The sequence below is a fragment of the Rhinolophus sinicus genome, chromosome X, assembly GCF_036562045.2.
Source record: "Rhinolophus sinicus isolate RSC01 chromosome X, ASM3656204v1, whole genome shotgun sequence".
In the NCBI taxonomy this organism is placed as follows: domain Eukaryota; kingdom Metazoa; phylum Chordata; class Mammalia; order Chiroptera; family Rhinolophidae; genus Rhinolophus; species Rhinolophus sinicus.
This window is the reverse complement of record NC_133768.1, coordinates 68,193,774-68,218,558: the sequence shown is the minus strand read 5'-3', so window position 1 is coordinate 68,218,558 and position 24,785 is coordinate 68,193,774. Positions and strand designations below refer to the sequence as shown.

At 40.7% G+C, this 24,785-nt stretch overlaps 1 protein-coding gene across 7 annotated transcripts in view; it reads left to right on the top strand.

Annotated features, from left to right (window-relative positions):
* The first annotated feature begins 18,179 nt into the window (after positions 1-18,179).
* The window catches only part of SYTL4 (synaptotagmin like 4), a 68,882-nt gene continuing 62,276 nt past the window's right edge, over positions 18,180-24,785 (top strand). For 2 of the 7 annotated variants that reach the window (XM_019716673.2, XM_074323544.1), the window contains exons 1-2: positions 18,180-18,319; positions 19,500-19,578. The gene's annotated coding sequence lies outside the window, so the exon portion shown is untranslated. Of the gene's footprint in view, positions 18,320-18,962; positions 19,086-19,175; positions 19,363-19,499; positions 19,579-24,785 lie in introns of all 7 variants that reach the window. The other 5 variants (XM_074323546.1, XM_074323545.1, XM_074323547.1 and 2 more) reach the window with 5 other exon arrangements.

Sequence of the window (24,785 nt, the reverse complement as noted above, 5' to 3'; positions counted from 1 at the left end):
ACTCAGGTTCTAACACCCCTTGCTTGGCTCACACCAAATGGCGTTCAGACTGAATTACTTAAGAATGGGAGGAAAGAGGAAGAGCATCAATAGAGTTTTCTAATGCTTCGGTGAAGGGACTCTCCTATGTGTCTTCCCAATAGGTATGGTACGGGGTAGCTAAGCAGTTTGCAAGTAGACCCATTCCACTATATCCATTTCCCTGAACCTTTGGACTTCTTTTTCTGTAGGATGTCAGAGAAGTCCATGCAGCTTGATTTCAGTGACTGAAGGCCATCGTTGATTCCAGGCTTTGATTAGCCAATTTAACAGAGCATTACAATACATCTTAATGCTTGAGTCAACACTTTAAATTTTGAATTCCGGGTGAGTATACCTGTATCAATGACTTCTACCTTATCAAGTCTTATATTTCTTCCCCCTTGGTCAACACCCTTAGAACTCACTCCCATACATGCTTCCTGTTGCTCCTGTCAATACAGACTGGTGAGGTCTTTTGAGTCTTTTGAGGTGTCGGCTGTCTCTCTTAGATTAGGCCTTGTACCTCTCTAATTTGTGCAATGTTGGACTCTAATTCTCTTTATAGGCCTCTCTTTATGGAGCAGATGAGAATGTGGATCCAGAGGCTAAACACTAGCTTGTCTGGCAAATGCCCTAGGAGCATTTATTGAAAGGATTGTATGCAGAGGAGACATGGTTCCCTGGGTGTGTTATGTGTGTGTGTGGCAGAGGGGAAATCAGGGAATACTGCCTAGCTTCACAGAAAGTGAGGACTCTAAAAGCTATGCATATTTTATATTAATCAATTATCTCTTTATCTACTTTCCTTTCCTTGATGGTGAGTATTGGTGTTGGCTAATGTGATAATTTAGGTTCCAGATAAGAATATAATTGATCAGTATCACCTCATGATAGTGATATGGTTGCTCATAGAATATTGTGTCTCCTCTATGTTGGAGATGAAAGTTATTCTTTTGCACAAAGGACAGGAATGGCCTCTGAGTGACAAAAGGGGTAGAGTGTGCTGATTATTCTCCCCACCCCCAACCGCATCTAATTTCTATTCTTCCTTGCTCCACTCTCTGTCCTAAGAGGTGTACCCCTGCAGGCTGTATATTTGTGGCTCCCTTGCCTGATGGCTTGTAGTTGGGTTTGGTAAAGGGATAGAAATGGTAAGCGATCAGATAGTGGGAAGAGAGGGGGGGGTTAGAGCATTTCTTCCCCACTCCCTCCCTCTTCTGGCACTACATCTCTGGCAGTAGCTGCATCCCTGCACAAGTAGAGCACCTGCTGGGCTCCTTCACTTTCGTGGTTCCAGCACTCACTGGACTCTGGTAACTCTATTACTTTGAGCCCTTGGCTCTAGGGATGGTAATGGTTTATTACTCATACTTCACTATCCCTTGTTATTTCTTGTAACCCTGCCCACTCACTGAAAATAGTCTTTTCACAAACTCTATTCATCTAAACCATCTGGAGTGAATTATTTTCCTGCCGAAGCCCTGCTGATAAAGTCTGTTCATATCTTCATCCTTTGCCTTATCTCCCTGATTTTAAAGAACAGTGATACTGGAAGTGGAAAACTCCCCACTTGGGTGTTTTTCTGTACACTATCTGGGCTGTTCTACAGTGCTTGGAGATAGAGCACCAGGGAAATAAAAATGACTCATCGAGAAAGCTTACCTTTAAATAAAAAAGAAGTCTAAAAATTTACACAAGTGACACGTGGTCTTGATGGCAATTTTAGGAAACCACAAAGAGAAAATAAAAATCTCCAGTAATCCTCCTCCACGGAAATAACCATTTTAACATTTTGATGAATATCCTTTTTAACAAAGTTGTACACTTCTTTAAAGCATCCACAAGTGGGTACTAGACTTATCAAGGAGATCACTTCATAAATTATATTAATGTCTAACCACTACACTGTATACCTCAAACTAATATAAAATAATATTGAATGTCAACTCTAATTGAAAAACAAAACAAAACAAAAACATCCACAATTCCTGAAGCAGTACCAACTTGAATTCTTGGGCTTCTGGAATTTTCACAACTTTCCCCAACTGTGGTAGTGAATACAAAGCAGGAGCAATTGAAGAAAAGAGAAGCACAGAGGAAGAGGAAGCAGACTTCTCATGGTTTCAGAGTTCAGTCCCTTTCTGGACTGTCATATTTGATGCACTGGATCGACCCCACCCACAGTAAGTCCTGCTGGACTGGGTTGGGCTTGTGTGCTCTCTGGGAGGGGCTGCCTTCTCCAGTTCTCACACTCGGAAGAATCTAAGCCAGAGCATGGGTAAATAAGCCACAGTTGCAGAGCTGGCTGCCCTGCACAAACCTCCTTTGCAATACTACATGGAAACCTCTGGAGCCTAAGGCAGCCCAGAGAGAGAAGTTAAGACCCAATTAATCCTCTGGCAGTCCTGGAAAGGTTAATCCTAAATGGCCTGCAGACACACATGCTTTCCCATAGGGCAGAAACTAATCTTATTATGAGTAATAACTTCAGTCTTCAGAATTAGAACTTATTTTTTAGATGCCACGATCATTTTTTCCCCCTCAGAATCCTAAGAGCCAAAAATTTCTGCCATTTAGTTCCTGTGTCTCCTCAAAAGAAATGACACTATTATGTATGTCTAGAACATCTTGTCCCTATCCCCTGTATTTGATTTTTCCATTGTCCAGTGTTACACTGACCTCGAATGATCAACCCTTGTGACATCAAGTTTATAAATTAAGCGGGAAAAATAGACCCCAGAGAGGGGCAATCTGACAGGCAGGGCTGTACACAGAGTGGAAGCTACTCTGAGCTAGCTGATTCATGCCGATGCAAAGCTTTTCTTCCTTGGGGAATGACCCATCTGATTATTTGTCTCACTACTTCAGAGCAACTGAAGCATCAACTTTCTACCAGTTTGCTCCTCTGGATAGTTACCAGTAGCAATAGAAGGATAGAATTTGGACCTCACCCTTCAAGCTTGTTTTTTCTTTCTTGTTCTATTATTCTTCAAGCCTCCAGTTTCACTGTAACATGATCCTGTTGCGAGTCTCCTTTTTTGAAATAAAGAAAGATACATGTGAAAAATTTATCACAAGCCAATTATAGGACTTAGAGTGCAGAGAGAACCAATCTTATTTAAAAAAGAATACTGGGGCTGGCGCGGTGGCTCAGGTGGTTGGAGCACAGTGCTCCTAACACCAAGGTCACCAGTTCCATTCCCACATGGGCCAGTGAGCTGCACCCTCTACAGCTAAGATTGTGAACAATGGCTCTCCCTGGAGCTGAGCTGCCGTGAGCAGCCAGAGGTTGGCGTGAGCTGCCAAGTGGCTGGCAGCCATTGTGAGTGGCCAGCAGCTCGCAAGAGCTGCTGTGAGCTGCTGTGAGTGGCCGACAGAGGACCAGCTACCAACTGCCTCAGCTGGGATGTGTGTGGGGGGAGCGCAAGGCTCATAATACCAGCATGGGCCAGGGAGCTGTGTCCTACACAACTAGACTGAGAAACAACGGCTTGAATCGGAGTGGTGGTGGTGGGGGGAGGCGGAAGAAGGGGTTAAAAAAGACTGTTTCACTTATATGTGGGATCTAAATAACAAAGTAAACCAACAAACAAAACAGATACAGACTCATAGATATGGAGAACAAACTAATGGTTGCTGGAGGGCAGGAGTGTTAGGGGACTGGGTGAAAAAAGTGAAGGCATTAAGAAGTACAAATGGGTAGTTACAAAATAGTCATGGGGATGTAGGGAACAGTGTAAAGGATACAGTCAATAATATTGTAATAACTATGTATGGTATCAGATGGGCACTAGATTTATCGGGGCGATCACTTCATAAGTTATATAAATGTCTAACTACTATGTTGTACACCTGAAATGAATAAAAATAATATTGAATGTGAATGGTAATGGGAAAAAAAAGAGAGGAAAGAACACTGCTTTTCACTTTAATTCTGCTAGTCAAATGCCTCTCTTTTGGAAATCTTGTTGCACCTTTTCAATTCATGCTGAGGTGAGATAGTTGCAAGTTTACTGAGCTTCAAATGGAAAGAATATCTGAGAAGGGTGGACTTTTAGTAAACTTTTCTGTTTGTTCAAAATGAATGCCAGGACTCAACAAATGTGCTGAGGCTTCCTAGTAACCACCTGTACATCTAATTGCAGTTTATTTTTGTCAGGCTTTATTCTCATATACCTTTTGCTACATATTAAGAACAGCCTCATGCTTGTCAAGCAGAAGCACAAGAAGAATTGCAAAGAGAATTTTAGGAGAAGGAGGCAGGGATTAAACCCATGTGAAGAGATGTGCAGATATTTTCTCCTTGTAAGTCTGAAGAGAGATATATTTTGACCTGCATTATCAAAAAGTAATGGCAATGGCAAGATAGGTGGAGATGCAGCCTCAAGATCTTTGAAGATGAAACTTGTGATATTAGAATGGGTATAAGAGCGTGGAGGAAAGGCTAGTAACGCAGGTTGTGGTGTGCAATGGTCAGACTATATGCTACAGCATCAGCACAAACTGCCCTTTGCGTTGGGGCGACTGTTGACAACTGAGTAATTGAGGCATTATATGGCAGGTATAATCCTATTACAATGGCCATCATTCATACCTATGAAACATTATATATGGTGCCAGAGCAGCCTTTAATGGTGTTCTTAATAACAGCAGAAAAGTTGCATGATCCATGCTTTCCTCTGATTCTGGCCCATGAAATAGTTACTCTCTGTAAGGGAAGGATTAGTTTAGTAATAATATAACAAGTTGTATAAAAAGAAATCCTGTGATTGTCTTCTGGAATATTGAGATTGTTTCCCACTCTGCAGAATGGGTGGAAGGGAATACTGATGAAAAAGAACCTCGAGGGAATATAAAGGGTAGAAGCACTTTTGGGAAGAGGAAAAGGCAGACGAATCCTAGGGACCTTTGGCTAGGGAATGGGTTTGGTCCTGAGAAGGGACCCTGAAGTTGTATATTAGAAAGGCCTACCTGTGGGATATTTTACATCTGTCACAGCCTGTTATTACCATAGTCAACTTTTATCATTTTGCAGATGAAAAACCAAAGAATAGTGAGGTAAATGCCACATTTTATCAAATACACATGATTAATTTAATGAGTTCATATCTTTTGATTCCCAGGCTAGACACGATCCTATTGGACTATAGTGCCCCCAAATGGAAATGTACCAAAGGAAGATGAGTCCTACTCAAGTGTGAAGAATCAAACAAAGGGTCAACTGGTCTTAGAGTGGATGCTAAACTACTTTTTGTGTTTTTAAGTTTGACGGAAGGAAAAAAATTGTTGAAAGCATTGGAAGATATCTTCTGCCTTGAGAACTTCATTTTTACGTACCTTGAGTACTGAATCATCCTAGCATGGTGTAATAGAAAAGCATTGGATTTAAGTACTTGTTTCTTTTCTTTTTTTAATTAAAGTTTATTGGGGTGACAATTGTTAGTAAAATTGCATAGATTTCAGGTGTACATTTCTGTATTACATCATCTATAAATCCCATTGTGTGTTCACCACCCAGAGTCAGTTCTCCTTCCATCAACATATATTTGAACCCTCTTACCCTCATCTCCCACCCCCACCCCCCTTACCGTCTGGTAACCACTAAACGATTGTCTGTCTATGAGTTTTTGTTTGTCATTTGTTTGTCTTGTTCTTTTGTTGGTTTTGGTTCATATACCACATATCAGTGAAATCATATGGTTCTCTGCTTTTTCTGTCTGACTAATTTCACTTAGCTTCACCTAACATTAATGTGTTATCTAACTTCTTGAGCCACAATTTCCTCATCTGTAAAATGGAGATAATTACAGTACCTAATTTACAGTGCTATTGTGAGGATTAAAAGAAATAACGTATGTAAAGCACTTTATACAGTGTTTGTCATATAGAAATAGCTCAGAAGTGTTCATTAATCTTTCCTTTTCCACTTGTACAGAAGTTTGTCTAGTATACTTAGCTTGAGTAGAAAAATGGTGGCTCTAAAGAGTCTGAGTTCAGTTAAAGTCCTTTGAGCCATTTGTAGAATGGCCCATCTCTCTGTAAGTGAACATTTTCCCAAATATGGGTTTTAGCTCATCTAGCAAAACCCCAGCCCACAAGAACTTTATCTTTATGACTCCTTTTTCCTCCTCATCATTATCTTAGACCCCAGAAGACAGGACAGAATTTCACAGGCAGCTTAGTAATTCAGCGTGAAAGTTCACCATAGCTGAGGGGCTTTGCTTGCCCTCAGACAGGGTTTCTCAGCCTTGGCATTATTGATGGTTTCACTTGAATACTTTATTGTGTGTATGTGTGTGTGTGTGTGTGTGGGGGGCCTGTACTGTGCACTATAGGATGCTTAGCAGCATCCCTGCCCTCTACTCAGTAGATGTCAATAGCATCCCACCCCTTCCCAGAGTTATGACAACCAAAACTGTCTCCAGACATTGCCAAATGTTCCCTGAGGAGAGGGGCAACACTGTTCCTGGTTAAGAACCAGCCCAAAGAGAAACTAATCTGCTAGCTGTTTTAGCACATAAACATCCTGTAGGAGTAGACTAAGGAAATCTTTAGGAATGATTGGAAATTCAAAGGGTAAGTATGAGTGCGAGAAAGAAGACTTCAGGCAGAGGAATACACTGGATTTTGAAAGAGAACCTATTTTATATGCCAGGCTTCATGGGCACAGATTAATAAGACATAGGTCCTGCTCTCAAGGAGCTCACATTTCAGAGGGAGGGGCAGCCACTTAAACAATGAGAATGTGGTGAAATGAGTGCTACGTCAAAAATATATAAATGGTGCTATTGGACAATGGGGGCACACAGAAGGGTGACCCATATTAGCATGGTGCAGGGAAGGCTTTCCAGAAAAGATCACATTTGGGCTGAAAAATGAGTAAGGATTAGCCTGGAGGAAACAAAGGGAGGATTGAAGAGACATTAGAGAATTTGGAGTTTGAAAGAAGTGCAAATCTTTTTGATTGGCTGGAAGAGGAGTACTCAAGAACAAGAGTGGTGAAAGAGATGGCTTGTAAATAGGTAGGAAGCAGGTCAGTCCTTCTATGCCACATAAAAGACTCAATTCTAAGAACTATCAAGAGCCATTAAGTTTCTCCATGATCCTGTTTGGATTTAGGGAAGATTACTTTAGCAGCAGTGTGGAAAATAGATTAGAAGTAGGGTGACCAGCCAGGAGGTTATTGTTGTAGGCCAGGTGAGAGATGCTTATGGCCTGAGTTAGGATAGTGGCAGTGGGAAGGAATTTATAATAATTTAATTCACAGGCATTAAAATGTTCAACCATTTAAAATTGACATTTTTATCTCACTTTCAATTTAAAGCATCTCATCCAGCCCCCAACCTCCAGTGCAGTTTGACTAGAGAACCACAGATCTCTAATGAAGGAAAGTGACTTGGTTTTTTCTTTCATTCTCCTTGCTCCACCTCCTTCCCTACTTGTTATGCTGCTTCTGACTCCTCCAGCTTTCAGGGGTGGGGTGGATAAGGAGAGGAAATTTTAAAGGGACTGTGAGAAGCTTAATTGACTGGGGCCAGTATAATCTGGCTATCAATACCCTTTGTGAGGTAGAGGCCCAAATACTGCCCTTTTGTGTGATGTGCTTTTGTGGTTTCTTCAGGGACCACATCCACTCCCTATCCCTCTACTGGGCACCTCTTCCTTATACCATTCCTGATGGGAGCAATGTACCCTCTAACTATCTTCCCCCTTGGGCACACAATTTTCTTCTCATGGGATCTTCATCTTTCTGTTGGAGTTGCTGGCTATAGTCAGAGGAAACTAACTGGCCCAGAGAAAACCTGGTCCCTTTTTCTTTGCCTTGCCATTGTGAACAACTTCAGTGAGCCTTCTGCTTTCAGATTTCTTCAGGTAAAAGTCAAGCACAAGTGTCTATCTTCTCTAGACACCAGAGGACACATGTGAGGTTCTACCATGAACTCTTCCTGCTTCAGTGGCAACACAGGTAAGGCCTGTAAATTTCTGTAGTGCAGCAAAACTCCGGCCTGGGAGTAAGAGTCCAGTCTCTCCTCTTGAAAGGTTTAACTGGGACCTTTTTGCTTGGTTTGAGCAGGGGAACCATAGCACTTTCTACTCTTATGATTTTCCTTCAAAAATCCTCTTTCATTTTCTTTAATTGATCTCTAGATTTTCCTCATGTAGACTGGAGTTGAATGGTGAGGAATGATAATTGAAATACCAGTTTGGTTACCTCTTAGCAAGTACTAGTTGATATATTTATTTATTGCTGATAGGCAACATAGAGTGCTAGTTAAGAACCTGAACTCTGGAACCATACTTTCTGGCTTTAAATCCTGACTTAACCATTTGACCTCCCTGTGCCTCAGTTTCTTTATTTGTAAAATAAGGATAATAATAGACTCTACATCATAGGATTTTTGTGAGGACTAAATGTGTGTATATCTTAGATTAATACCTTAAAACAGTATGTAGAATAATAGTGCTGTGCATTTTTACTGTTATGCGATTAGTGCCATTGCTTATTTTTCATTGACTTAGAGTGTAAGCTCCATGCATGCAAGATCTTGTTTGTTTGTTTGTTTACTGCTGCATTTCCAGCTCTTAAAGATAGTGCATATAACAGGCACTAGGAAATGTTAGAGCCCTTAGGCTTCTTCTGAATAAATTAAAGTGAAATTTAAGCTTTAAATGTTAAGGTGTGGGCAGGGAAAGTAGGGTCAGAGGAGGTTAAGCAACATATAGCCAGAGAGATAGGAGAACCAGGAGGCTGTGACTTCAGAAACCGGAAAGGAGACTTTAACAAGGAAGGAATGGACAACAGCATCGAATATCGCTAGAGTGTCAAAGAAAAATATAACTGAAATATGGTCATTGCATTTTGTAGCAAGAAGCCCCTATCTTTTTGCTTTCATATTCTGGTAAGTAATGGTTCTCTTTGCCCTAGGGGTGCTTTTATTAGAATGGATGACCACTCAGAATAAGTCTTGGAATAGGTCTTAAAAGTTTTCAGCTTAAAAGTTACCAACTTGCAAAGAACAAACCGGTCCTGCACTTACTTAGTTTTGGCCATAACCACAAAGGATCCATCTTTAATACAATTCACTACACTTTTCCCAACCCAAACTCTCCTCTTGAATCAAACAACAAAACCTGCTATTGACATGTGCGTACAACTCCATGCCACTTCCCATCCTAAAAATGTTCTTCTTCCTTCCCCTTACCTACCCTGTCTTTTCAAGGATATAAATAGAATATATAAAGAAGTCCTACAACTCAATAATAAAATGGCAAATAACTTAAAATAGACAAAGGATTTGAATAGGCATTTCTTCAAAGAAGATAAACTAATGGCTAATAAGTACATGAAAAGATGATGAACATCATTAGTTGTTAGGGAAATGCAAATCAACACTGCAATGAGATACCACTTCACACCCACTGGTATGTCTATAATAATAATTAAAAAAACAAACAATAATAACAAGTGTTGGTGAGGATGTGGAGAAATTGGAACTCTCATACATTTCTGGTGGGAATGTAAAATGGTGCAGCCACTTTGGAAAGCAGTCTGGCAGTTCCTCAAAAGGTTAAACATAGAGTTATCATATGACACAGCAATTCCCTCCTAGGTAAACACACAAGAGATCTGAAAACATGTTTTAAAAAAACCTTATATATGAATGTTTACATCAGCATTATTCATTAATAGCCAAATGTGCAAACAACCCAAATGTCCATCAACAGGTGAATGGATAAGCAAAATGTGACATATTCATACAGTGGGGTACTATTTAGCCATAAAAAAGAATGAAGAATGATTTGGATGATGTCACCAAAAATGATGGAGTAGAGGACTCCAGGGCTCCTCAAAAGGCTGTAATTATCTACTGAATAAATTCCAAATTCTTCAACATGACTCACAAGGCCTCTGAAATTCTAATCCCTACTCATCTATTATGAGGGCAATTATGTCTCCCTCCCTAAAATTTATATATTGAAGTCCTAACCTGCAGTGTTTCTGAATGTGTCCTAAGTTGGAAATAGGATCACTGAAGATGTAATTAGTTAAGATGAGGTCATTAGGGTGGGCCCTAATGCAATATAACTGGTGTCCTTATAAAAAGGGGAAATTTGCCAAACTACCAAGGGCATTTTTCACAGAAATAGAAAATATAATCCTAAAATTTATGTGGAACCATGAAGGACCCCGAATAGCCATGGCAATCTTGACAAATAAGAAGGAAGTGGGAGGTATTACGATACCTGACATCAAATCATATTACAAGGCTACAGTAATCCAAACAGCATGGTACTGGCATAAAAACAGATACATTGATCAATGGAACAGAATAGAGAGCCCGGAAGTAAATCCATACCTATATGGTCATTTAACCTACCAATGTTTCCCCCCAAATAAGACCAGATCTTATATTAATTTTTGCTCCAAAAGACACATTAGAACTTATGTTCAGGGGATGTCATCCTGAAAAAAAATCATGCTGGGGCTTATTTTCCAGTCAGGTCTTATTTTGGGGGAAACATGGTATGACAATGGAAGCAATAATTTGCATTGGGGTAAAGACAGTCTATTTAATAAATGGTGCTGGGAAATCTGGACAGACACATGCGAAAAAATGAAGTTGGACCACCTCCTTATGCCATAAATGAGAATAAATTCAAAATGGATTAGAGACTTAAATGTAAGATCTGAAACCATAAAACTCCTAGAAGAAAATATAGGAAGAAAATTTGCAGACATTACCCTTAGCAATATTTTCACTGATATATCCCCTCGGGCAACAGAAGTAAGAAAAAAAATAAACATATGGGATTACATTGAACTAAGAAGTTTTTTCATAGCAAAGGAAACCATCAATAAAACAAAAAGGCATCCTACTGAATGAGAGACGATATTTGTCAATGGTACATCTGATAAGGGGTTAATATCCAAAATTTATAAAAAACTCATTCAATTCAACACCAAACAAACAAACAAAAACAACAACAACAAAAAAACACAACGCAATTAAAAAATGGGCAGAGGACATGAAGAGACATTTTTCTAAAGAGGACATACAGATAGCTAACAGACATGTGAAAAAATGCTCAAACCCACTAATTATTAGAGAAATGCAAATAAAAAGAACAATGAGATACCACCTCACTCCAGTCAGAATGGGTAGCATCAATAAATCAACAAACAACAAGTTCTGGTGAGGATGTGGAGAAAAGGGAACCCTCATGCACCGTTGGTGGGATTGCAGATTGGTGCAGACACTATGGAAATCAGTATGGAGGTACCTCAAAAAACTGGAAATGGAACTACCTTATGATCCAGCAATTCCACTCCTAGGTATCTATCCAGAGAAATCCAAAATGCTAATTCAAAAAAATTTATGCACCCATATGTTTATTGCAGCGCTTCTCACAATAGCCAACACGTGGAAAGAACCAAAATGCCCATCAGTAGATGACTGGATTAAGAAACTGTGGTACATTTATCCAATGGAGTATTACTCCGCCATAAAGAAGAATGAAATCTTACCGTTTGCCACGATATGGCTGGACCTAGAAAACATTATGCTAAGTGAACCAAGTCAGACGGAGAAAGAGAAATACTATATGATTTCACATATATTTGGAATCTAAAGAATAGAATAAATGAACAAACTAATCAGAAACAGTCTCAGAGATATAGAGCAAAACTGAGGTTTGCTAGATGGGAGATGGGGTGGGGATGAGGGAGAAGGTGAGGGGATTAGAAAGCACAAATTGGTAACCACAAGATTGCCACGGGGATACAAAAGACAGTTTGGGGAATATAATCAATAATGTAAAGATTTTGTAGGGTGTCAGATGGGCACTTGTCTTATTAAGGAGACCACTTCAGGGACAGTGTAAATGCCTGACCACTGCAGTGAGCACCCGAGGCTGAAGCTGAATTACAATGAATATCAACAATAATTTAATATATATATGGTCACAGGATGTGGCGTACAGCACAGGGAAGAGTCAGTGGAACTGTAACAGCTATATACGATATCAGAGGGGTAGTAGATTGGGGGAGGGAGGTTATCACTTTGTGAGGGGTGTAAATGTCTAACTATTACATTGTTTTGTACACCTGAAACTAATAAAAAAGAAAGGGGGAAATTTGGACACAGGGAGATATGGACAGGGAGAGCTCCTTATGAAGATGAAGGCACAGATTGGAGTGATGCTTGTATAAGCCACGAAATGCCAAATATTGCCAACAGACCACCAGAAGCTAGGGGAGGGGAACAGATTCTTCCTCACATCCCTCAGAACTAGCCCTGTAGACCCCTTGATCTTGGACTTCTATCCTCCAGGAGTATGAGAAAATAAGTTTCTGTTGTTCGAGCCACTCAGTTTGTGGTACTTTGTTACGGCAGCCCTAGCAAACTAATACATCATCTTTCTAGCCTCATCTGTGATCACATTTTTTTTTTTACACTTTATGCTCCAACAACACCACCTTCCTTTGCATAGGCCTATTGTTTCCAGACTCTTTGTTCTTGCTTATGCTATTCTTCTGCCTGGAATGCCTTTTTAGTCTAGCTAATTCCTTCTAATCCTTTAAGATTCAGAGAAGATACTACTTTTCCAGGATCCCTTCACTGAACACCCCCCACCACACTGGTGAAAGTGGCCTTGCTAGGTGCTCCCACATATCCTGCACATCTTCCCAGCTTTGCACTTTCCACACTATATTACAAATTTGTGTTTTTGGCTTGTCTGTTTCCCTCCACCCCCATGCAATAAATTGTGAACACCTCGAGGAAATGCTCAGTCACCAAAATCCCAGTGCCTAGCACAGTATACTTTCCACATAGTAAATGTCAATACATACCTCTGTGAGTGAAAGAACTATTTTTTTTTAGTGTTTATTCATCTTCTTTCTTCCCATAGCACCTACTAAAGTACTTCATGTATAATGGGTGCCTAGTAAACCTTGACCAGTGGTTCTCAACTGAAGACATTTGGCAATAGCTGGATTTGGGTTGTCACGATTGGCATCTAGTGGGTAGAAGCCAGAGATGCTGTTAAACATCCTACAATGCACAGGATAGCCCCCCACAACAAAACATTATTCGGTCCAAAATGTCAATAGTGCGGCGGTGGAGAAACTCTGATCTTGACTGAATAAGAGACTGAATCTACTTTTTACATCCTATACTCATTGTAGACCACTAGTGAACTAAATATGCTTGGTCAAGAAGACTTCTTTTTTCGTTTGTTTGTTTTTGCAAAAGTAAACTATTACCTAGCAAGAAATGAAGAGGGAGTGTCCTGACATCTGGAATTAAGACTTTGGCAATAGAAGAGTACCTGATCAATAAGAGAACACATAAATTACAATATCGTTATGCCTGGAATGCTCTATAGCAGTGAAAATGAATGAATTAGAGCTACATCTATCAACAGGGATAAATCTCATAAGCATAATGTTGAGTGAGGAAAGCAAATTGCAGATAATACATGCAGAGTGACACTATTTATGTAAAGTACTACATATTGTTTAGCAATAGACACATATGTAGTAAATGTATAAAGACACACATGGAAATGATCAAGATCAAATCTGGTATAGTGAAAACCTTGGGACGGAGATGTATACAGAGGGCTCTGATTGTAGTGGTAATGCTTTCTTTCTTTTTTTTTCATGTTTAGAAGTTTATTGAAGAGATGCGAAGATGGGTGGAATTATGGTTTGAATGTAAATCTCTTTTTTTCCCTTGCTGAATTTTATATATATATATATATATATATATATATATATATATATATATATATATAAAATTTTATAATATATATAATTTTGATTACACTTTATTGGGGTGACAATGGTTAGTAAAATTACATAGGTTTCAGGTGTACAATTCTGTAATACATCATCTATATATCACATTGTGTGTTCACCACCCAAAGTCAGTTCTCCTTCCATCACCATATATTTGACTCCATTTACCCTCTTCTACCACCCCCTCCCCCTTAACCTCTGGTAACCATTAAACTATTGTCTGTGTCTATGAGTTTTTGTTTTTTCATTTATTTGATTTGCTCCTTTGTTGCTTTCAGTTTTATATCTCACATCAGTGAAGTCATATGGTTCTCGACATTTTCTCTGTCTCATTTCGCTTAGCATAATAATATCAAGATCCATCCATGTTGTCGCAAATGGTACTATTTCATATTTTCTTTTGGCAGAATCGTATTCCATTATATATATACCACATCTTCTTTATCCATTCATCTATCAAAGGGCGCTTTGGTTGTTTCCATGTCTTGGCCACTGGGAATAAAGTTGCACTGAACATCGGAACACATATATGTTTATGGATAAATGTTTTCAGAATTTTTTGGTATATACCCAGGAGAGGGATTGTTGGGTCATATGGTAATTCTATTCTTAATTTTTTGAGGACCCTCCAAACTGCCTTCCATAGCAGCTGCACCAATCTGCGTAATGCTTTATTTCTTAAGCTGGGTTGTGAGCATATTCTCTTTGTTGTACTGTTGTCTATACATTTATGCATTTTCGAAATATTTAAAAAGAGGCATCCCATCACCTGGGGCTGAGGGAAAAAACAAACAATGGAGTATCTTATTAGTTTGCACTATCCAGAACTACTTCAATGTGGTAAAATGAAACAACTCATCATATCCGATCATTCACTATGGGACAGGAGTTTACATACCATACATAAGATAATAATCCATAAGTTCCTATTTACATTGTTGCACAGGATAGTGCCTGGGTTTTCTTGCATTGGAGCGCTCACAATATTTGGCATAAGAATTTGAGCACAGAATCCTTGCGGCAAACAAAGAGGATCAAACAGAAGTGGACAGCAGGTTGCAAAGCATGGAATCTGTGTAAACAGGCCATTGACTAACTTGGTTTTGGTTCATTGTTTATGTTTGTCTCTGAGTATTTTCAGATGGTTTAGTGAAACTGTGATAGGCGTCAGATCCTCACACATCCTCTTTAATGAGGTGGACCTTGGAGAGTGAGAAACTGCACATGCATAAAGAAGGAAAAACTTAAAATAATATCTGGAAATTTTGCTGTGGAATAAGAAGATTGGACTATATGTTTTCTGAAGTCCCTTCTGGCTGAGGGTGTTTCCAGCTCCTGCCAAGCACCACCTGCAAAGAAGAAGCAGAGAAGTGCTTGATCTGAGTTCCCACAGGCCAGGTTAGGGAGATGAACACATTCAAAGCCCAGAGCTGGGGCAGAGAGGCCCCTAGGATGGAGTTAGCAACGCTAGACAGAACAAAAGGGTTTCCTTTTTGAAGAGTCTTCTTTGCACTTAAGGCTGTGGGTGGTGTATTTAAGGATTCCAGAATGGCAGAAAGCTCTGGGTAGAGCCTGGGAGCTGAATTTTACTGTTTTGTCTGCTAGAATTAAAATGATTTTTTCTTTCCCTATTAAAGATTTTCAAAAAGTATGTTTTATATTATCAAAGCTATACACACTATTATAAGAAAGTTGAAAAATACAGAAAATTAGGATGAAAATGAAAAGTTCACTTAGTTATACCACCTAGAGACAGCCACTTATTGATAGTTTGCGTATTTCTTTCTAGCCTTTTGTTCATGCATATCCTCCCATGTCCATTAATTGTTGTGATCATATGTATATTAAATATTGTATCCTACTTTCAGTTAATATTACACATAAGTATTTCTTGTCATTATGAACTATGTGTAAATACAGTAGTCCCCTGCTACCTGTGGTTTTGCTTTTCACGGTTTCAGTTACTAATGGTCAACTGTGATCTGAAAATTTTAAATGGAAAATACCAGAAATAGACAATTTGTAAGTTTTAAATTTTGTACCATTCTGAGTAGTGTGATGAAATCTCGTGCCGTTCTGCTCCATCCCACCAGGGATGGGAATCATCCCTTTTGATCAGTGTATCCACGTTGTATATGATACCTGCCCATTATTAATATTTGGTTGTCTAGGTTATCATATCAACTGTCGCAGTGTTCAAGTAACACATTATACTTAATAATGGCCCCAAAGTGCAAGTGTAGTGATGCTGGCAATTCGAATATACCAAAGAAAAGCCATAAAGTGCTTCCTTTAAGTGAAAAGGCTTGTAAGTAAAGGGAAAAAGCATAACATATATAGTGTTCAGTATGTGTTCAGGTATCCACTGGGGGTCTTGGAATGTATCCCCCATGGATAAGGGAAGACTACTTGTCAATTTTACTGGCTATATAATATTCCATCGTATGGCTCTAATTTACTTAACCATTGAACCATTAGGTTTTCCCCCTAGTATTTGATTATTCTAAGTAATACTGCAATTAACATCATTGTACAAAAAGTTTGTGTTTCCTTAGGACACATTCATTCATTCATTCATTATACAAATATTAGCGAGGTCCCACTATGTGCCAGGTACCACCATGTTTCCCTGAAAAATAAGACCTAATCTGAAAATAAGCCCTAGCATGATTTTTCAGGATGTTCATAATATAAAATAAGCCCTAATGAGTCTTTTGGAGGAAAAATTAATATAAGACCCAGTCTTATTTTCAGGGAAATATGGTAGGGCTTATTTTATATTACGAACATCCTGAAAAATCGTGCTAGGGCTTATTTTCCAGTTAAGTTTTATTTTCGGGGAAACACGGTATGCTAGGTGCCCACTTTCTGCCTTGCGTTTTTCATACTGATGCAGGAAACAATGGAGAAGGAGCAAATTTAAGAGAAAAGATGGCGGGTTCAGCTTCAGATGCGTTGAGTTTGAAGTGCCTGCAAGACATCCAAGTGGAGATGTCAAGAGAGCAGAGCTCAGTGGAGAGATCTGGATAAGCTATAAAATTCAGGTGTGACCATACAGATGATAATTAAAGCCAAGTGAGTGAAAGAGATCACTTAGGAAGAGAGTATATGTAGCCTAGCCTTGAGAATGTCTGGCTTTCAGAGGTTAGATAGCAGAGTGGAATCTACAAAGGAACTGAGGAGAGGGCAAAAGGGTATGAGGAAAAGCAGAAGAGTATGGTGTCATAGATGCCACAGGAAGACTTTCAAGGAGGAGGAAATGGTTAACAGCATTAAATGTAGGGAAGAGGTCAAGCAAGATAAGGACTGAAAAATGTCTTTTATTTATTTATTTATTTATTTATTTATTTATTTATTTATTGACACGGAGGTCATTAGCTGGGTATCTTGTTGAGCACAGTCTCAGTGGAGTGTTGAGGAAGAAAGTCAAATTGTTGAGTGAAAATTAAGGGAGTGGAGATTACAAATGTGCCTGTAAAGTATATTTGGAATAAATTTATTCATAAAGAGGAGCTGGAGAGGTATTTGGTGTGTAAGGAGGATTTTTTTTTTAAGATGGCGGAGACTTGAGCATGTTTATTTGCTGATGACAGGTGAGAGGGACTTGAGCATTGTTAATGGGTGATGAAAACAAGGGAGGGAGAGAGAGAGGGAGGAAGAGAATGGGAGGGGAACTTACAATTACTGGGTAGATATAAACATTTTAGAGTCTATTGATAAATATTACTCACATGATTTGTCAAAGGATTTTTAACCAAAATACACTCCTACCAGCAATTATAAGATAACTTATCTGGTGGCCAGTTTGTCATCATTGTTATAAAAACAAACAAATAAAAACTTTGCCAAGGAACCTCATTATTGTTCTAATTTACTCTTTGATTAGATAGTGAGTTGAATGTTTTACCCACTTGTCTCCATGTGTGTGAATTTAGTCTTATGTTATTTGCCCAAAACGTTTCTATTTTAGACACTTTTCTTTGCCATAAAAGGCTGAAAGTCGAAGAATCAGAATGGTATCATATTTTATCTTACCAAAGTATATGGTCTACAGTTTTCTTCTCCCTAAAAGTACACAACAGTTTGACAACTTTTGGCTCAGCTGAGTGAAGAGGTTTGTGATTTATCATCTGAGAGGGTGACCACAGATGGAAAAAAAAGGGGGTCAGGTCTAGTCTTAGACCCTTATCCTTAATCCTCAAGCTCCCTTTCATAATCCTGGGCATTCCTCCAGTGCCTTAAGGTTTGGTTCCCAGAGCTCCTCTTGGAGTGGCACGGTCCCGTACTAAGGAGTCTGGAGCGCTGTGCGGCCCCTTTAAGCGTCCAGCTCCTCCCCGCTCCAGGGAAAGTTGCAGCTTTTTCCGCCTCCCGGGAGGGTGAGACGGGCCGGCCACCGCCGGAGTGGGGTTGCGGTCTTCCCAGAGCCATAGACCCTGCCCTGAATCCGGTGCTGGGACATCTAGCCCCTCTCGTGGCACCTGTTGCACCTGACAGGTAGGTTCGCGGCCAGAGGCCGCCCCTTTACCGTCGGTCGGGGACTCCTGCCAGGCCCCCAGCCCCTTGTCTCTGCCTAAGCGCCCCCACCCCCATCTCAGGGCCCTGCGTCCTTCCCTAACCCCTTCCGCTCTCCCACTCTTTCCTGTCACCTTTCTGCCTCCCTGGATAGCCCTCCTTCCCACGCCTCGACTCCAGTCTGCTTGACTCCCCCGGGACAGTCCCTCCCCGCCAGTTTGCTTTCTCCTGGGCGCCTTCCCAGGCCCCCTGATCACTAACGAAGGCTGTGCCTCTCTGTGTTCCCTGTCACGCCTCGAGCGGCGTGGCCGGCTTTTCCCGCCTGCGGGAGCTGAGGCAATTCCGGAGAGCCGGCCCGGGGGCAGGGGTGGGGCCGGAGCTCCTAGCGGGAACTGCGCCCTCCCAGGCGTCGAGTCACCTTTTCGCGGGGTCCTCTGGCAGTGCCCGGCCATTGCGCGTGGTCTTGTCCCCGTGCTCCTTACGGACCTCAGGGGGCACGCCACAGGTAAAAAGGCTGCTGGCTGGTTGGTCCCACTCCTGCCTCAGTGGGCTTCTTCTGCACTTGGGGCGGGGGACCCGGCTGTGTGCTCCAGAGTTGAACTGCTTTATCTTGCCACTTTTCAAGCAGGCTTTGCTCCTGGAGGAGAGTCCTCAGAGCCCTCAGAAGGGGCCCAGAACACTTCTACCTTCTGTTTTGGTTTATAAAGGGGCTTATGAACGTCTCCAGCCCTTAACGTTGAATGAAATGGTTAGTTTTGGTGGTGAAATCATTTGGTTAGAGTTCTGGTGGCTTGAACAAGTGATCTGTTTCTCATTAACTAACCTTTTCCTCCCCTAGTACCCTACTTCTTCAGGACCAGAGGACCTAGCGCTCCAGAATACAGCTTTTGGCAGGGTTGACCCTAGACCTTGAACATCTGTGGCAGACATTAGTCTTCAGTACATCCTGGACCTCCTATTTTAAACTGGCTTTTCTGCTTTTTTAGCTCCCAGCCACCACCCCTCATAAATCCATTAATATTAAGGTATTAATGACCTAATGTGTTTACCCACTGGTTTGTGGAGAGAATAATGTCTAATGCAGAGTTGAGACTCTGAGAAAGTTTTTTGTTGTAGTTGTGGTTTTTTTTGTTTGTTTGTTTGTTTGTTTTTTGTTTTTTAGCACCTGCTGGAAATCCTAGTAGAAAGAGACCACCATCTTGGCTTGTGAGACTTTTCCTGGCAGGAGGCAAACATTTCTGGTAACACAATTTCAGGAGCCTCACTCTAAGTCAGAATAGTGAAATGAAGCCTGTTCAGGGATGACTGGTCTGTGAGTGTATGTCGCATTCTGGTTGATACTCTTTGAGTTTTCCCCTTAAAGGCTGCTACTAATAATGGTTGTTAGAATCCACTGAGCCAGGCGCTGTGATAAGTTCTTGACATAATTATCTCATATAATCCTCATGATAACTCTATGAAGTAGGCACTACAATTATAATTGTCTTATGATGAAAATGAGACTGAGAGGTTAAGTGCCTTGTTCCAAATCACCCAACAGATGAGGGACACAGCTGGGTCATCTTAATGCACAGCTCTGTTCCTATCCCCTGTCATACCGCCTCTGCTGCCTTGGATGTTAGGAACACTAAATAGCTCACGAGTGAGGACTAAGTGATTAAAAATTTCCCTTCCACGCCGAAGTATAAGTTTTGGTCCTTGACTCTACCCTGGATGCACTGAGGAGACTTTAGACCTCTTACCTCACTGATATCTTGCCCACTTCACCACTTCACTTCCAGCAGGGGGCCAGTTGCCACATTGCCACTCTAGGTACACACCCCTGACTGTACCTGTTTGAATGAAACTTCCAGGGCTCTTAGTTCAGCAGTCATTGTCCTGAAGTTAAGAGAGGGTAACTGGATTCTAGGGATGTGTGCCTGACTCAACTTCTTCCTTTCCTGCCTTCTTGGGGAGAAATGAGGATGTGGTATGCGATAAGGATTTCCCAACAGTCAAGCCAGAGGGCCAGAGGGGAAGTGTTTGCTTATTTTATCCTGGGATGGATGGCATATCTGAGGCAGGGACAGTCCAGGAGAAAATATCTTCCCTGATCTGATCACTGGGCCTTTGCTCAAACTGCTCTTTTTTTCCCCCTGAAAAGATAACTTGCCACCCATACCCACTCCCTGCCATTAATTCCTATTTATCTCAAAATTTAGCTCTAAACTCACCTCCTTTGGGACAGCCTTTCTGAACACAATTCCTTCCCCTATGCAGAATTACCAGTTATCCTGTGTCCAAAAGCTCTTTGTTTATACCTCAGGAAAGCCCTTAACACCTCAGTTGTTTTTCCACCTGGAAGGTTAACCACTTTAAGGTCAAGGTCTGGATCTTGGAGCTCCCTTTGTCTTAAGCGTGAAAAATCAACAAACATTTGTGCTAAGAACTGGGGGTCCCATGCCTTCAAGGGCCTGAGGTCTGGCAATGGTGGGATTGAAGTACAAAAGACACCTTTTTTTGAGGCGCTTGAAATCTGACAGCTAGGAGTTTGTATTTAAATGTCACCTCAGTGAGGCCCTCCCTAACCATCTTGTTTAAACTTGCAACCCTTCCCGGAATATTCTATGTGCCCCTTCCCTACCTTATTACTCTAATGTAACATATTGCATATTTCATTCATTTTTCTTTCTTATTGTCTATCTCTCTCCCCCCTCCACAATGTAAGTTCCACGTGGGCAGGGATTTCTGTCTGTTTTATTCACTAGTGGACCCCAGCACCTATAACAGGGCCTGGGACATAGGTACTTACCAACATTTGTTCAATGAATTAATGAATGACATTACTGTTCTAGGAACTGGCACTTTTTTGTGCTCTCCTGGAACTGAAACTAAGTGTCCCCTGTCTGTCACCCTACAGTGTTAGGCTGCCCTGGGCCCCGTTCTCACTGTTTTCCTTCTGCTGAGTTTTGCTTTGAGATTGCATTACTGATGACAACTTTGACCTAGTTGGAAGTGCTTCCTTTCTCTCTCTCTTTAAGGCATGAGGCTCTGGATGGAAACTTCTGAAGTTTGAAGTGGAAATGTAAAGATGCTATGCTTCTTGTGGCTAGGAAGGGAGGCTACACTGAGGGAGAGGTGTGGATTGTCAGATGTCTCGATACATTTTAGGCATTTGGTGAGCTCAGTAAGAAGCTGGAGTAAGTTACTGTGCAATAGGGAAGTGGACAGCCTAAAAGAATATAAGATGCCACAAATAAAGCTTCTGGCCTCAAGTCACCCTTAGCCTTTTAGGCATGAGATAGCTATTGGATTATTAACTTTATGGAAAAGACATTGCTGAGTGCTACTTGTGTAGTGCTTGAAACCACTAGGTAACATAAAAGAAAACAAAGTACTGATCTGTTTAAATGTGTTTTGAAATTTCAGGTGTACAATTCTGTATTACATCATCTATAAATCCCATTGTGTGTTCATCACCCAGAGTCAGTTCTCCTTGAAATATTCAGAAAGAAAAAAAGGGCTAGAATCCCTTAAAAGATAGGCTTGGAAGGAGTCGGACCCTTGATATGGTATAAAATATGTGATTCTTCACCATTTGATGTAAACTTTGAAACTCAAATTTGTACAAAAAACTTCTGCTCAGCATCCTCTTCTACTAAATTTATCTCGCTAACCTCTGAACATTGGAGCTCAGGGCTCAGTCCATGAACATTTGTCCATCCAAAATCTTCCCACAAGCACTCATCCAGCCCCATGGCTTTAAATACCATCTATCTATACACTCATCACCCCCAGGTGTATGTCTCTGACCCAAGCCTTCTTTTAAGCTGCAGCCTCATATGTCTGCTGGCCTATTCGGCATCTCTGCTTGGATGTCAAAACACATCTCAAATGTAATGTGGCCAAAGCAGTACTCCTGATTCCTCTCACATCCCCAGCCCCTTCCCTCAGCTTCCTCTCAGTAACATGGCACTAGCACCCATTCAATTGCTCAAATTAAGAACCTAGGGTCACCCTTGATTCCTCTATTTCTCTCACCCCACCAACATCCAGGTCATCAGCAAGTCCTATTGACCTGAACTTCCAAGTGTATATATTCTGCCACATGTCTCCATCTCCTCTGCCTATTGCTCTAGTCCAAACCACCACAAAGCTGCAATAAACATCTTTGCACAACGCTGAAGGATGGGTAAATATAAGATGTAAGACACACATGCACGCAAATATTTCTATGAGTTAGCTTTCTAGTAGAGAAATGGTTGGGTCAAAGGATATGTACATTTAAAAATGTGAGTAGGCGCTGCCAAAGTGACATCTAAGAAGGTTTATATTGTCACCATGAGAGTGAGTCTTTTTTAATTTTTGCCAATCAGATAGGTGAAAAATAGTATCTAACTGATTTAACTTGCAGTTTTCTGATTACTGGTGAGGCTGAGTATCTTCTCATGTGTGTTAGCTATTTGTATTTTTCCTGAAACTTGCTCCTTAATATCCTTTGCACATTTTTCTTTTGGGTTATATATTTAATTTTTTTGGTAAGAGCACTGTAATTACTAGGGATATTTACCCATCACCTGCTATATAGTGCAAGGTTTTTTCTCTCTAGTCTGTCATATGTCATAACTTTGTTCATGATGTGTACCCCTCTTGAAATCAGATAAAACACACTATAAAACATTTTAAAAACATGTTCATTAGATTTGGCAATTATGAGGTCAATGATGACATTGGTGCAGCAGCAGGAGGGGAGGTAGATTGTAGAGGGTTGGAGAGTGAGCACTGAGGACTGATAAGGAATATGGTACACACTTTGAAGGGGCTTGGCTGTGATGGGAATGAGAGAGTATTTCTCATAGACAGTAGGGCACATGGGACAAGAAAATGTTGTTAATTTTGTTTTGCTTAATTTTAAATACAGGAGAGAGGTGAGCCCATTTGTGTGTAGATGGCATAGAGCTTGATGATGCAAGGTCGCTGAGAAAGCAGGAGGATGGGAGCTGCAGAGTGAAAGAGGTGAAAAGACTGGCCTTAGAGAAAGGGAGGTGGCTCTTCCATTGAGACAGGAGGGGGAAGTGGGCAGGATTGGTGAGGCTGTGGAAAAGGAAGCAGCTGTGGAAAGACAGGATTTTGAGGGAGGTTCCATCTGATGAGAACGATGAGGGGTTGCAATAGCATTTGAGAGGGATGGTAAGAGGATCTCTTTAAGAGGTATATCATCCAGATTGCCACATCAGTGAGCCAAGAAAGTCTTGATAACTTGAGTGTGTCTCTGCCCCATTACAGAGCTCTGTATCCATTTTCTCCAGCAACAATCATAAGCCCTGGTGTAGAAACAGTGTGCACAATCTAGTTTGGAGGATTTTTCTGGGTGGCTGTGACAGAAATATAAGGGGGCAGGAGATTAGTCACTGCTGGCAGAATAGTTGAAATGACGGACCAGTGTGGCTAGCTGTGACTATGTAAACCTACCTTGAACTTGAGTAATTCTTAAGACATGGAAAATTTCCATGGCATCTACACTGTTTTTTGTTCGTAGCTCTATCAGTTCAGGCATCAGAATAACTTTAGTACCAGTGTCTTTTAACTGTTGCTTGCAACTTATGAGAAAGCATGTGTTGATTTACTGAGGGCCTACAATGTGCCACTTTCTAGGCTAGGTGCTTGAGATATAGTGGAGAAGAGAAGATAGACGATGGCCTTTTTTATGGAACTTATTTCAGCAGGGGAGATATGTATTGAACAATGTAGCACATAATCAATAATTTAATCACAGTTGTGATAGTTCTGTGAAGTTCAGTTTTTTAGAAATCACATTGTCACATGGCTTTCTCCAACAGGTTTTACCAATTTACATTTGCCAGCGAAGTATGAGATTACCTCCTACCTTTTCCCCTCTTTAAAATTGAGCATATGTTTTGTAATTTTGCTGAATTTATAGGCAAATATTTAAAAAATCTTATCAGCAGGTGTGAAACTTTTACTTTTTTACGTATATTGGCCATGAAATCTTCCTCCTTCAAGAATTATCTGTTCATGCTCTTTGCTTATTGGATACTTACCTCTCCTTGTTTTTAGTAGATCTCTCTTTCCATGTTTGAAATAATTAATCACCCTTCTTTTTCTCCTCCCTTAGCTCTGGAAACACTAAAATAGATTTTTACCCAGTCTCTCAGGCCATTCCCTTTTGATCTCTTTTAAACTTCTTTCTTACCTGCATTGGAAATCTTGGTGTGCTTAGGGATCTGACGACATTATTACTTGACCCAATAAAAGATAACATAAGATTTCTGTTCTTTCCACATCCTGTTCCTAGGAGGTAACAATATTAAATTTGTCTCTCTTTCCAGGCATTTTCCATGCCTACATAAATATTTCTTTCCCTCCCTCCCTCCTCCTCCCTCCCTCCCTCCCTCCTTCCCTCCCTCCCTCCCTCCTTCCTCCCACCCTGTCTTCACTTAAATATTTA